Source organism: Schistocerca nitens, chromosome 4 (genome assembly GCF_023898315.1).
Source record: "Schistocerca nitens isolate TAMUIC-IGC-003100 chromosome 4, iqSchNite1.1, whole genome shotgun sequence".
NCBI lineage: Eukaryota > Metazoa > Arthropoda > Insecta > Orthoptera > Acrididae > Schistocerca > Schistocerca nitens.
In genome coordinates this window covers 300,646,326-300,661,720 of record NC_064617.1, presented here as the reverse complement: position 1 = coordinate 300,661,720, position 15,395 = coordinate 300,646,326, and the positions used below count along the sequence as shown (strand labels likewise).

Below are 15,395 nucleotides of genomic sequence, written 5' to 3'. Positions count from 1 at the left end.
GTACCTTTGCTCAGTATCATCCTTCTGGATGGATGCAAACTTACTGTGTACTGGTTTCGAAAGTTTATTTCGTTTTCTAAGTCATCTGCAAATAAATCAGTTGTCTCGATTTTGGACGGGCATACATCTCATGCGAAGAGCCTCGACATGATCAGCTTAGCCCAAGAAAACAATGTTACTTTGTTGGCTTGCCATTACTTTGTTCCTACAGAATGCAGCCGCTGGGCGTGACCTTCATGGCTCCTTTGAGCACCTGTTACCAACAAGAAGCTCGTCAGTGACTTGCAACACATCCTGGAAGGGCTGAACCGTTCATCGGGTACCCGTCGTATGGCGGTGATTTCCTCAGAGCAGCAGGAATGTAAACTGCGGTAAAAGTGTTCAGGAAAGCAGAAATTTATCCACTCAACAGAAATACTTTCCCGGACTTCCTGTGTGCCCTTTCAGTGACCAAAGATAGACGTGGTCCCCCCAGAGAGAACTACCGTTCCAGAAGAGTGTCTATCTCGAGATGAAAACCTCGCTATAGAAGAGAACCCACCTTCACAGGCAAATGTCATTCCATGCTGCAACAGAAAATTCTGCACCGCAAACAAAGAATAAACCTGAAACTCTAGTTTTTGGAAACCAAGAACGTTGAATCGTTTATGAATGAACCCTGCTGCTCTAAAAGTTTGGAACACAAGCCACGCTGTCGGTGTTTGTTATATTGCAACCACGTCGAGTTGCAAACAATAAAACGGCAAATGGTAAAAGAAGGGATAAACTGTTATTTTAACATCACCATGTATAACTAAATTGGAATGTCAGATAATGGAAAAGAAAAAAATGTATTCAAAGCCGAAAATGCCTTTGCTGGGCCCTCGAAAGCTACAGTGAGGCAGATGATGAGAAATGTTGTTTAACATATGAATTTTATGAATAATAGTACTAGTTTAATTATATTTTAATAAACATTTCTGCCGCTTTTCCACTGAAAATATTTTATCTATATTCCCGTAAAGTTAGTATATATACCCAATCTTACCCTACAAGTGGAGTAAGACAGGGTGATTTGACTATTTTTCTATAAAAGAACCTCTCGTGAAAAAAGTATCGAAACTACGAGTTTTCAGTTAATATATTGTACGCAGTTAAACAATGATTATTTTTATTAAATCTGACAATCTCTAAGTTAAGTAGTTCAGCTCCAAAGAGCCTTGTAGTAACAGCTATCCGAGCTTACCTCCCTTTTTGCTAACCGTTGTATTAATCTTTGTGATTAAATTGTTTAACAATTATAGACAATTAAGTAATCTTTTTTTTTCATACTCATTCGTATTAAATTTGGAAGATATTATCACCTAGGACGACTAACTGCTGCTGTATACGTTCAGTCCGTAGATCGCTTATTGGGAGAATTTGGCTTCATCAGTCTTCTTCTCGGAACTTTGAATTACTTAGAGAGGACAAAGTTTTCACCACACAGAAAGAGACGAACATCAGTACTAACGCAGAAGACATTCTTTTAAGCTGTTGTTTGGTACGCTGTCCGTTCGTGCTTTACCAAAACACTGCCTAATTTATGTTGATAAATGGTAGTTTTTCTGCATGAAAGGATTGAGTGTAAAATATTGTAGTTTATTTGAAAATGAAACTTTTAGTCTACAACGGAGTAAGATTCTTTTATCAATTGTTAAAATTGTTTTCCGCATCAGGACTTCAATCAGGAAGCTTGCTTTTCGCGCACAGTGCTCTCACCGCATAACCTATCCGTGTAAAACTGGCGACCTGACTTCGTAGAATGAGTACTCTTAGTGCCTCGCTCTCCTGCTTTGTAAACTTTACAGAATCTCTCCAGCCTACATGGCTGGGATAAACGGCTGGTAGAAAAGGTATGAGGTTTAGATGGTATTCAGTATTCAGTCTGAGAAGACGTATCGTTAGCCGTGCCTGGACAGTTCATTCCTAAAAGCACTGGCCGCGAAATGTAAGGTTCCGGGTTCAGGTTCTCGTCATGCACACAGCTTCAATCCACAAGGAATTTTGGCTTTAGTTCAGCAGTCCAAAAGCTTATAGGCAAGTGTGAAGAGTGCAACATATACTGCATGTGGAACGGTTGCTGTAAGACGTAAATCTGTCAGTGCTTCATATGAGGCACTGAAATAACTTCGGAGGAAATCTTTAATTTTTGCTGAAAGAGATAAAAACACATCAGAGATGAGAGGAAAATGGATTTAGACGAACTAAATACGCCCAGTTACTATAATTTTTTCATTGTGCTAACTGTTGAAAACAGTAAAATATGTTAAGACCATGTGTTCGGTGCATAATCGACCATGCTCAGAATTTGAAAAGGAAGAGTTTTCTTAGTGCGTTTTGAAGCGGAACTACTTCGAAAGTGTATCGAATAGCGAGTGCGAATGTATGGCATACAAGCAGATTACCCAATTTTCTAAATCATCAACGTGTTGCTGCCCATCCTACATAGTCGACCAGATATTCTAGCACTAAGATCTGCTGGCGACATCTGCCATTTTCATTGCATTTTTACGAATATTGATTTATAGTTTATGACCCTCTGGTTCCCATGCCGCTGTTCGCACTTGGTGCCCATTTGTTTCCTCATATTGCTACTTGACATTTAACACCAGTTTTCGCAAGAGGGTTTAGCGTCTTACATCATCCACTTTTAAATGTTGTTCTTGGGTAATTCAGTGATAACGCCCCGTTTTTCGGCAGGTCTCTACTTATAAATTGTGAAGTATTACTCGCCGGTGTGAAATCAACGTACAGAAACAGCGCGTCTGGACAGAATACGTATATTGTGCTTAGTTGTATGAACTGCAGTCTTCCAAGATCAACGTCAAAGCTGCACTAAAAATGTAACTCCAGTAGCTTAGTTTACGGAGCGCACCCAAATCCTTAGCTTTTGGTAACCATGAATGAAGTGTAATCGAGGTGACCAAAATACTGTACTACAAAAGGTAATTTAAGCAATGCAGTGTATCCCCAGACGGATAGACATACATACTACTGATGCCAGCGGATCAAGCTTCAGGACGTGTATTAGAGTTAAAAAATGCCTTATTCTTTGTTACAAATTGGCAGGAAACATTATTCGGCTTCTAGCGATAAAACCTAGTGTACATACTACGTATCTAACAAAAACTTTTTGTTCGTTTGTGAGGTAACGTAGCATCCGGAAAACATTTCTGACGTAAGCACCAGTGCTCTGAACACTTGGGCTGCTGAAATAGGAAGAACATCTAGACCATATTAGTTGTTTTTGGGAAAGTTTCCTTTGCTTTTCTTCCACATGGATGTGTTCTAAAGGAAAGAACTTCACTTTTTTCTGTCTCGAAACATTTTCCCTTACTAAATTACTAATTCACTTGAATCCTATGACAAGTGTGATTAGCTGCAGATAGTCTCAAAAACCGAGTGAGACAGCACTGAGGCTCTGAACTGGCAGCAGGCAGGAGTGTGTTCAAAACCCCCGTCGGCCTGTCCAGATGTAGGTTTTTCGTGGCATCCTTAAATTGGTTGTGCTGAAAAATGGGATGGTTGCTTTCAAAGCACGCTGACGATTTACTTCCACATCGTTGTGGTACTTGTGTTAGAGCTCCGTCTCCTATGAGCCCGTCATCGATGGGATACTGCAGTCAAATCCTTAATCAGTAGCAACTACTCCTACGATGCCTAAACCTCAATGTTACTGGAAAACACAGACCAAGTAAGTGGCAAGAAGAGGGGAGCAATTCGAAAACCTGCTTGCTTTACTGGGCTCGTGATTCATTGAGAGGTACGACGACACAACAAAAAAAAAAAAAAAAAAAGACTGGAATAAAATGCGATTATTAGCAGTAAAAATTGCACATATTGACAATAAAATTTTACGAAATATATAGCTGTTATTTCTACCTACATCTCTGCTCACGACACTATCTTAGCACGTGTGGCGGAGGATACATTATGCAATACTGCCAAACCCCACCATATGATCAACAAATGCACTCTCACTGTTATTTCGCGAGATATGCGGGGGTCATAGGAAGTAATATTTTGCATTATAGGTAAAATATTTGCAGTGTTTTGAGATAGTTTCTTCTACGGCCTATGAAAAATAACTAAGTTTCCGTTGAATAGATGTGAAATAACTTATATATAGCAGAAAATTTTACTGCTTCAGATAGTTAGAACGCTTTGAATACTGTGATACATGAATTAAATAAAATTCTCTTCATTTTTGACACAAACTATCTTTTCTATCACACAATCATAACGGGTTCCGGCCCACAGTGGCAATCTTCAGATGCTTGTCAGACAGCGCATGAACGTTTCTTCGCCAAATTCCGCTCGTAGCCTCTTAAGACAGCCATTATGGCCCGAAACCGGTTATGATTGTCTTTAAAAGTGATTTGTGTCAGAAATAAATACAACTTTATAACGACTGTCGCCGATCTCCTTAAACGGAATGTCGGTTTTTATATGAATTAAAGTTCCTTGGTCCAATGTATACTCATGAAACGTGCGACACTTTGAACTTTCGATAACTCCCTCCGCAGTGACATTCTGTTATCCGCAGCAACGCGTACAAATAGAGTTGTTCAGTGGTTGAAGAGTAATAACTGAACGACGAGAATGTCATAGAGACACAACTGTTCAGCGGAAACATGCTTATTTGCTACACAGATATCATAAGCAACTATGTGAAAATGCTGCAGATATTTTACCTAGAAAGCAACATATTACCTTCTCCCGCATAAATCTTGCGATCTCGATAGAAAAATTCAGATCATACGGGAGGATCTGACAGTAGCGACAGTAGTGCATGATGTAGCCCCTACCATACACTGAAATTTGGTCTGGCGAGTAGAGATGGAAATTTAAATGACAGCTTGATCATATGTAAAATTATAGTCAATATGTAAATGTTTTAATGTTAGTAATCGCATTTTTATTAAACAAGAAACACTAAAAAGGCGGATGCGTTTGCAATGAACTGAGTAAAAGCAGCCTCGGTAAAGCGAGGAATAAGAAAAACAGTAAAAAAAGATAATTCGTTGCTACCATGGACGCAGAAAGCGACTGCGACTGTATACTCTGTAATGAGGTGTCGACAGTGGCCGGAGTAGTTGCACAGTCGTGATGATGATAAATACTATGTTAATATTTTATGCCCCACTGCAAAAACAACCCCTTAATTTAAAGATTAATGGAGAGTGAAGAACTGACGTTAGCATATCATAGGTATTCTAGCAAACATGGTGCCATTCCTGAGAGAGCAATATACCAGCTGAGGTGCTGGACATCGTCTCGCAGCTCGTGCGTAGCCTCCCTTATTAGGTTTGTAGCAGCATTTAGAAGTAAATTAATGGTGGAACCAAATGATAGGCTGTAAGGTATGCAGCATTCGTTTTAACATAAAGTAAGCTACCCACTCTAAATTAAATAAAATACGTCTCACTTGATTACTGTGCAGTATAGCAAGCGTTTATGTACTCTATAGAAACTACTGTAAACCACTTTGTTTTTATCTTCTGCCTACAGTGCAGCAGTTTTAGATTAGAACGAAGGAAGGTTTTGAGTTAGTTTTAAAGAACCTCTAAATTTCACAGTTTCAGCGTTGAGGCAACAGTTCCTGTTTACTTTCCACGTGCAACATAACCGTCGAATGCATGTGTAATGGCTGAAGTGCGGATACGACTGATACTGTTCCATCCGTTGTTAGTTACAAGATTTTGTCCTATCTACTTATTAAATTGGATGTCTGTATTAGAGGCACACTGGCGTAGAATATAAAGCAACCGGAACTGAAAGAAAACAGAGTACCAGTACATGGAAATATCAACTTCCGAAGTTATAAATACACACAAAATAGTAACAACAACTTGCAGTTTAAAATTTACTTAATTGTACAAATTTTAATAACGAATCAGGAAAGATGAGTTTGTGAGCCATCAGCTATTGATAGGACCAATCCTGGTTTCATCTGTCTTGCTTTGGCGAAACAGTGGGAAACATACATCAGGTATACTGTAAGTGATGAAAAACCAGTATCGTCGTCACACTAAAAAATTTAGTACTATTCAGTGCGTTTTAATGACTAACGTTTAACAACACGCAGGCGAATAGGACTAATACATGAAAAATATTATCGGTAATTTCATAATTTCAGTGAATTACACACACTTAAACACAATTAAACGGACCAAAAGTGATCCCTAGAGGAGAAGGGAATAATTTTCCAGGAGAAAAGCTGTCAACCACGGGCTTAATATCCTGCAGATTGTTGCACATAGGCTTGTACTCTTAAGGAAATGCATTGGGAATGTATGTTCTAGAATGATTGAATTATTTGGGTCACTAATTAACATCCATGTCCATTTTTGCGAGCCAGTATATTAAAACCATTCACAGTTCCTTAATAGCGGTGAGATATTAAAAGATGTGCTGGCATCTGCGGCCACTGAAAACCATTTCAAATTCAACTAATAGTTAAATGGTACCTGAATAAAAAAAGTCGCCTCAGTTCTATGTTATTCACGAACATTATTATATTCTTACAAATGCAGAAATGGAGCGTTTACTATTCTATTCACGTCCATGCAGGAGTAGTCAGAGTAGAAATGAGTTGTTCGTTTATCGGTTTGGAGGATAAAAAAAAAAATTCTCCGACAAGCATCAGTTAAACAGGACTCCGTAGATGTACCTAATAGAAAGAGCAAAAAATATATTTAAAAAAAAAACTTAAGTGAAACTCGGGAAATAGCTTCACGTCCCTTCCCCCTACATTTCTACCCAGGGTGGTGATTTCACACTAAGCGGACAGATGTACTGGATTTAAGATTAGCTTGTAAAATATAGCTTACACGAGCGTCGTAAATGGAAAATACGTTGGTGCTGAGTTTTGAGGGGAAACATTTTATCTGCCTACAGTGAGTCACCCAGAATACTATTCCATGCGTGCAATAGCGCCTATCCAATAGCCCCACCCGTCAATGGGACACCGAACCCAAAAAAGAAAACTCTTTGTTTGTAGGAAAGAGGGTTCTTGAAGGCTTCGTGCTGTATATATGTGAATAATACCCTTATTGTAGGTGGTACACAAGGCTGGAGATTAGAAAGGAAAACAAAGATGGCCAGGTACGTGAAGGACTCGCACACTCAGGGTTCTGTACAAACTTAATTTTGTATGCAGAAACAGTTCATGCATTCCGGGAATCGAGGATTTCGACGATTTTTGTCAGTTATCGACATTGATACTCAAGAAGTCAGTCCCAGGGACTGCAAAAGCTTTCGAGAACGGTTCAAGTTCTAAATTGGATAACAAATGACAAAATAAATATTTATTTCGTGTGATATAATTAGAGATTAACAATTTTCAGATTTTTTTCATTTACTTGCTATGTGAAACCTTGTTTCTTGCCATATTTCACGATTTTACGTCAACTGCAAGCATCCTAAAGGTTTTGATTAGTGATTTTTGCGAGTAGCAAAGTATGTGACATAAAAGGCAGTATACCTTTCGATTGCATTGACTTAGGAGGAACGTTTCTTGTAGCGCCGAGATACCATAGACCTCAGTCTGTGACGTAAAATTCAACTTGATACATCTTCCTGTTCCAGGGTTCCGTTTTTTACCGACTGCGGTGCGGAACCCTAGATATCTTACTGCTGCCCTTTAGTTAAGTTTGACAAAGCCGTATGCGGCTTGCCTCTCACCTGTCGTTACGGTCGATATTAATGAGATAAGTGAGCCGAGTACCTCAAGACAGTCGAGGATCGCAGAGACCAGCGGACGCGCTGCCAGTGCGGCGTTGGCTGCGGAAGCGGGCGAGCGCGCGCTAGTACTGACCGTGAGTGTGCGGTACGGTGCCGGAGGCTGCTTCCCGGTGGCGACGGCCGTCGGCGTGCTTCTGCTTCTGCCCGGTGAGCGGGGCGCGCGTGCCTTGTGCTGTGTGCTGTGTGCTGCGTGCGAGAGGCGAGAGGGGGGACACGGAGAGCGTGTGCAGTCTGTGGGAGCGCCGCGACGCCCGCGCCGCGCCGTTTTATAGGCGCCGACGCCGGCGCCCGCCCCCGCACCTGCGCACCACCTTGCGGCGTCGGGGGCGGCTGGGCGGGGCCGAGGGGTAAAACAATGAAAAAAGCCACCGTATAGGCTTATCGTCTCCTTCCTCGATGGCAGGCGCTAATCCGAAATCGACACGTTTCGTACGCAGTTGGCGATAAACGCTAATGCCACTGTGTGCCGTGTCCGGCAGCCGTTGTCAGCGTCGTGTCAGATTTGAGGGCGGTGCGCAAAGTGGATGGTGCTACGGCGGAGCATCTGTTACTGCTGTAGATAAGGCATGAATTAAATCTTCGATGTTACGTCGCGCTGTCAGTTCCCTCTTCACGGCTGTCAGTGCTACCAGTACGCAGATTCTAGTATCTCTGTTTTACACACACACACACACACACACACACACACACACACACACACACACACACACACAAATGCGCGCGCGCACGCGCGCTTGTGAAAGGGAAGATAGATAGACAGATACACAGAGAGAGAGAGAGAGAGAGAGAGAGAGAGAGAGAGAGAGAGAGAGAGGAACACCAACGGAAAGGGAGAAAGTATACCTACCTAGCTGCCACAGACTCATTATACATCGATGCCTCGGAATACACGTAGTTTTACTACTACTACTACTACTACTACTACTCTTGCTATTACACAGCTGGACGAGTGTTTAGCGTCTGGATATCGTCAGTAATTAGTAGTAGTAGTAGTAGTAGTAGTAGTAGTAGTAGTAGTATTAGATGATTTTATCTTCAGTTTGAAGACTGGTTTTATACAGCTCTTCACACTGTTCAAGCCTCATCATCTCCGAATATCTACCGCAGTCAACATCCTCCTGAATCTGCTCACCGCATTCATCTCTTGGTCCTCCTCCAAGATCCTTACTGTCACCCACACCTCCCTCATCCATACTAACTTGGTGATCCCTTGATGTCTCAGAATGTGTCCTATTAACAGCTCCCTTCTTTTACTCAAGTTGTCACAAATTTCTTGTCGCCCCAATTCTATTTAATACCACCTCATTAGTTAAGCTTTCTCCCTATATAATCGTCAGGATTCTTCTGTAGCACCACATTTCAAAAGTTTTTATTCTCTTCTTATGTGAACTGTTTATAGTCAATGTTTCACTTCCATATATGGCTACACTCCAGACAGATTAACACTTAAATCTATATTCTATATTAACAAATTTCTCTTCTTCAGAAATGTTATTCTTACCATTGCCAGGCTATATTTTATATCCTCTCTACGTCTATCATTTGTTATTTTGCTGTCCAAATAGCAAAACTCATCTACTACTTTGTGTCTCGTTTCCTAATCTAGTACCCTTAGCATCACCTGATTTAATTCGGCTATTTTCAGTTATCCTTATTTTGCTTTTGTTGGTGTTCATCTTATATCCTCCTTTCAAGACACTGTCCATTCTATTAAACTGCTCTTCCAAGTCCTTTGCTGTCTCTGAAGCAATTACAATGTTATCGGCAAACCTCAAGGCTCTACCCTCTTTTCCATGAACTTCAGTTCCTACTCTAAGTTTTTCTTTGCTTTAATTTTTCTGCTCGTTCAGTGTACAGAATGAATAACATGGGGGGGGGGGGGGTAGGCTGGAAACCTGTCTCACTCCATTCTGAACGAACCACAGCTTCCCTTTCATGCTCCTCGACTCTTACAACTGGTCTGATTTCTGTACAAGTTGTAAATAGCTTTTCGTTCTGTGTATTTTGATCCTGTTGCCTTCAGAATTTCGAAGAGTATTCCAATCAACATTGTCAAAAGCTTTTCCATAAGTCTACGAATGCTATAAACGTACGTGTGTCTTCCCTTGATCTATCTTCTAAGATAAGACGGAGGGTCAATATTCCCTCGCGTGTTCCTACAGTTATCCAGAATCCAAACTTATTTTGCTCAAGGTTTCCTTCTACTAGTTTCTCCATTCTTCTGTGAAGAATTTGTGTGAGTATTTTGCAACCATGACTTACTAAACTGGTGGTTTGGTTAACTTCGACACCTGTTAGCACCTGTTTTCTTTGGATTAGGTATCTATCACATTTTGGTGTTCAGTGACTGTTCACTACGTATAAAGTACATTGTCGTCTATGGAGGGAACCGAAGTGACAAGAATAGAGCATCTGAGCGCATGTTTATTTTTTGGAAATAAGCCCATTAGGACTACGCGAAGCACTTAAGATGTTATTAGCCTTCCTTTGTGCCCACATTTCTCTTTTTTTCTTCTAGTGGCCTTCCTTTCTCTCTTAATACCTCGTTGTTGCAGTCTTCTTTGGTTTTTCCTCTTGGTCAACGTGCCAATAGTGACTTTTGGACTTGCTGTTTTCGTGCTTTTCGGCGTTTTCTGGTGTAATTCCTGCCAATTTAAAATCAGTTTTCATCTCGCCAGTCGGTTTCATCGTGTCTGTTTCAGCTTTGCTGCTGTTGCGAAAGAATCCGACAATTTTTTCCTGAAATATGTGTGGGTTCATTCTTTTAATGTGTCCATGGAATTTTAACTTGCATTTTTAACGTTGCTATTTATATCTGCGCACTGTTTGATTTTCTACTTGTCTCTCAGTCGCTGTTGTTCGTCTCTAAGTTTTGGGCATAGAATTTTTCTTAAGACTTTGCGTTCTTTTTCTAAAGATTTCCAAAGTCTGTCTGTCTTTTGGAATATTAGATTTTCTGATCCATAGAGGTATTCCGGGTTAACTGCTGTATTCTAATGTTTTAGTTTTTTGTGCTCGGAGATGTTCATATTTTGTAGTAGACATTTTGGGTAACTCACGCATTTTCAATCTTTCGGAGTCTAGTTTCGTTTCCTTTTGTTTCGGTTCCATTTTCCTGAATGGTTCCTCAGTGATATATAAAACTGCGGAACTTGTTAAATTTTGCCGTATTTAGCCCCCATGAATTTTGGTGCTTGTTCGTAGTAGTCATGGAGGCCGGTTTTGTCTGCATTTCCTCGTCGTGTGTCATGCGTTTCTAGGTGACACCGTATCACAGTGGCTTGCGTATCAGTTGTGTTAGTTACATACTCCATAGATCATTTGAACGATTCTTTTATCGAAATGATACGAAACGAGTTAATTTACAGGATATGTCTATATGATTAGGGTTAACATTAATACACACATTATTAATTTTAGTCCTACTCATGCAACTACACTTAATTAATTTTTTTTTACTGGCTACCAGTTTTAAGTATAAATTCGCCAATGGATTAGTTGTCCTTGAGAAATGATTTTAAATTAGATTTTAAAACTTGCTTCGCTACCTGTCAGACGTTTTATGTTAGTTGAAAAATGGTTCAAAAATTTCTGTTGCTAGATATTGAACTTTTTCTGAGCGACTGACAGCTTAAACCGTGCGTAATAAAGGTCATTTGTCCCCCCTCTAGTGTTGTAGGTGTTTACATCACTGTTCTTATCAAATTCTGATGGGTTGTTTATGACGAATGTCATTAGCGAAAATATGTATTGTGGCGGCACAGTTAAAATGATAGCTCCTTGAAGGGGTACCTACATGACGTCCGTGGGTGAACACCAGGTAATACTCTTAGTACTCGCTTTTGTGCCATCAGAACTCTCTAAGTGATGAGTTAGCCCAAAAAATTATTCCTTATGACATTACTGAGTGGAAATATGCAAAATATATCAGGGGATTGATACATTTGTTTCCAAGATCAGCAATTATACGAAGAGGAAAAGTATCTGTACTGACCTGTTAGAGAATCTCAATAATATGCTTCTTCCAGTTCAAGTTTTCATCAAGATGGAGCGTTCTACCCTACTTACTGTCTCCTGCTCATGTGCTGTATCAATCGTTGGTATGACTATTTGTCGTAAAAAAATCTGTATATAATGTATTTTTTAAAATTTAGGGAGTCCATTTTTTGGAAAACCACTTAGAATTATTTGTAAATGATATTTTCCAAAGAATTACTGTTACTTTCTCTTTAATGGGATCAATTATAACGATAGTATCGTCTGCAAAAAGTACCAATTTTGAATGGGAAGTGGAAGGTCATTCACATACATGAAGAATGGAAGTAAACCGAAAAGTGAACCTGTGGCACTCCTCCTGATTTTATTTTCCTACTCACTAAAATTTTCTACATTTTCGATGTCTGAATTATTCAGCACAACCTTTTCCATTCTGTTTCTTGAGTAAGATTCAAACCAAATGTGCGTAAAGCCATAATTTCCATAAAACTTCAGTTTTTCGAGTTGAGTAACATGATAGACTCAATCAAGTGTTCTAGAAATATCACAAAAGATAACAAGTGGCCATATGTTGTTATTATTTAAGGCTTATACTGTTTGATAAGTGAATGTATAAACTGCATTATCAGTCGAGGAACCTTTCTGGGATGCAGACACTGATGCGCTATGTAAATTATTTGCCCTTAATTGTGCGTCTTGATCATATACTTTCTCGAATATTTTGGAAAAAAACGCCAGTAAGGAAACTGGACGATAATTGTCTGTATTGTCACCTTCCTTACGAAATGTTTAACAGTTGGATATTACCTGGCTGGAAAAATTTCCATTGCAAGTAATGCATTTGCATATGTCACTAAGGACATTACTTACTAAGCTGGAACAACTTTTCAGAAATCTGTCTCAAATTCCATCAACCTCACATGATCTGTTGCTTTTTAGAATTTTTATAGCTCCATTAATTTCAGTAAAGTTGCTTAAAGTTTTGTGGAATGGCATTTTTTATGTATTCTTTTGCTTCTTCAACTGAACGATTTAATTCTACATTTGCTGTTACATTTAGAAAGTGATCATTGAAAGTACTTGCAGCTTGTGAATTAGCAGTCACAAATTTGTTGTTAATTTTATGTGGCTTGTACACTGATTCGCTGTTGTCTCCCAGTTGACAAAGTCCCATATATTTTAATCTAGTACAGTGTAACAGGTTAGTGTAAACGAATGTGATAAGCGCTTGAAGAATATAGTCTCGTGTTTAAGTTGCTGGTTGTCAGAGAGACTGGAGACGACATAGTCCACACCATTTTTCTGATAGTAGCAAAAGGGCTACCCAGTTTTACATCCCCGTCCAACGAACGTATAACCTGCAACAGCGTGGGTCAGTTACAGGTAAAGGAAGTGGCCGGCTGCAATTCAACGCTAGAAGAGTGAGAAACTGCAGTTTCTCCATTAAAAAGATACTGCAAACAACTCTCTCCTACGGCCCATACTTCAATACTGCATAACTGTGCGAGACTCAAATCAGGTCAGTTTAATAAGGGACCGACAGAAAGGCGGTGCGGAATGGTTCTAAGATTTCCTGACTGGCGGTAGAATTCAACGGAAATACTGGAGGATCTTAACTGACAGACACTCTGAAGACGCCGTACATCCCGCGAGAAGTTTTTTTTCTGATGGTCATCTGACTGGTTTGACTCGGCCCGCCACGAATTCCTCTCCTGTGCCAACCTCCTCATCTCAGAGTAGCACTTCAACCTACGTCCTCAATTATTTGCTGGATGTATTCCAATCTCCGTTATTCTTCTACAGTTTTGACCCACTACAGCTACCTCTAGTACTACGGAAGTTATTCCGTTATGTCTTAACAGATGTCCTATCATCCTGTCCCTTCTTCTTGTCTGTGTTTTCCATATATTCCTTCCCTCGCCGTTTCTGCGGAGATCCTCCTCATTCCTTACCTTATTAGTCCACCTTATTTTCAACATTTTTCTGTAGCACCATGACTCACATGTTTAGATTCTCTTCCGGTTTTTTCACAGTCCATGCTCCGCTACCATACAATGCTGTGCTTCAAACGTATATTCTCAGAAACTTCTTGCTCAAATTAAGGCCTATGTTTGATACTAGCAGATGTCTCTTGACCAGGAATGCCCATTTGCCAGTGCTAGTCAGCTTTTGATTTCCTCCTTGCTCCATCCGTCATAGGTTATTTTGCTGCCTAGGTAGCAGAATTCCTTAACTTCATCTACTTCCGGACCATCAGTTCTAATGTTGAGTTTCTCGATGTTCTCATTTCTGCTATTTCTCATTACTTTCGTCTTTCTTAGATTTAGCCTCAATACATATTCTGTACTCATTATACTGTTCATTGCAGTCAATGAGCCTGCAATTCTTCTGCGCTTTCACTGAGGATAGCAGTGGTATCAGCGAATCTTATCATTGATATCCTTTCATCCTGAATTTTAATTCCGCACTTGGACCTTTCTTTAATTTCCGTCATTGCTTCTTCGACGTATGGATTGAACGGAAGTTGTGAAAGACTACATTCCTGTCTTAGACCCCTTTTAATCCTAGCACTTCGTTCATGGTTTTCAATTTTATTGTTCCGTCTCGGTTTTTGTACATATTATTATGCATTACGCGTATTTACCTGTAGCTTACCCTTGTTTTTCTCAGAATTTCGAACATCTTGCATCATTTGACATTACCGAACGCTTTTTCCAGGTCAACAATTCCAATGAAAGTGTCTTGATTTTACTGTAGTCTTGCTTCCATTATCAACCGCAATGTCAGAACTGCTTCTCTGGTGCCTTTACGTTTCCTAAAGCCAAACTGATTGTCATCCAACACATCCTCAGTTTTCTTTTCCATTCTCCTATATATTATTCTTGTCATGGGCTGTTAAGGTGACTGCGGTAATTTTCGCTCTTGTCGGCTCTTGCAATCTTCGAAATTGTGGGATGGTATATCGCTAGACTCATACATTCTATACACCAAAGTGAAGAGTCGTTTTGTGTCCACTTCCCCCAACGGTTTCAGAAATTCCGATAGAATGTTATCTATCCTTACTGCCTTATGCGATCTTGAGTCATTCAAAGCTTCTTCAAATTCTTATTCTAATACTGAATCCCCTATATCTTCTATCTCGACTCCTGCTTCTTCGTCTACCATGTCATCAGACAAGTCTTAGCCCTCATAGAGGCCTTCAATGTACTCGTTCAACTGCAGAGAACTGTTGTATTAGCGCGAGAACGCTCCTGTGGCCACGGCGAATGAATTGTTTCGTCGTAGCACTTCGCCTCGGATGCCGTCGAGACTTAGCAGTTGTACGTGTAACTATGGAGCACCGGATGGGCAAGACGTGCTGGTGTCAGCACGCTGATAGCCGGACGGTAATCTTAGAGGCTGTGCTGGCAGCGTGCTTCTCTCGTGTCGAGTGCGTATCCTGAATATCTCTACTCGGTGTAAAACTTCACCGTCAGTCATCTGCATGCACAGCGAAGCTTTGATAACAGGGGTCACCATCGATATTCATTGTTTCTAACGGGTAGAGATCGCTAGTGCAGTAATCCATTCACCAGTTCAATTCTGGACAAGAATAATCGATGGGAAGATAAGTCATCGAGAACCATCTTCTC

General features: G+C 40.2%; 2 protein-coding genes across 5 annotated transcripts in view; one reads left to right on the top strand and one right to left on the bottom strand.

The window, feature by feature from the left end:
- Nucleotides 1-7,992, bottom strand: part of LOC126251492 (uncharacterized) — a 131,429-nt gene extending 123,437 nt beyond the window's left edge. Inside the window, exon 1 of the mRNA XM_049951960.1 lies at nucleotides 7,841-7,992. The gene's annotated coding sequence lies outside the window, so the exon portion shown is untranslated. The remainder of the gene's footprint in view (nucleotides 1-7,840) is intronic.
- LOC126251488 (DNA ligase 3) overlaps nucleotides 1-15,395 on the top strand; it is a 605,411-nt gene that overhangs the window by 184,144 nt on the left and 405,872 nt on the right. The window lies entirely within an intron of this gene.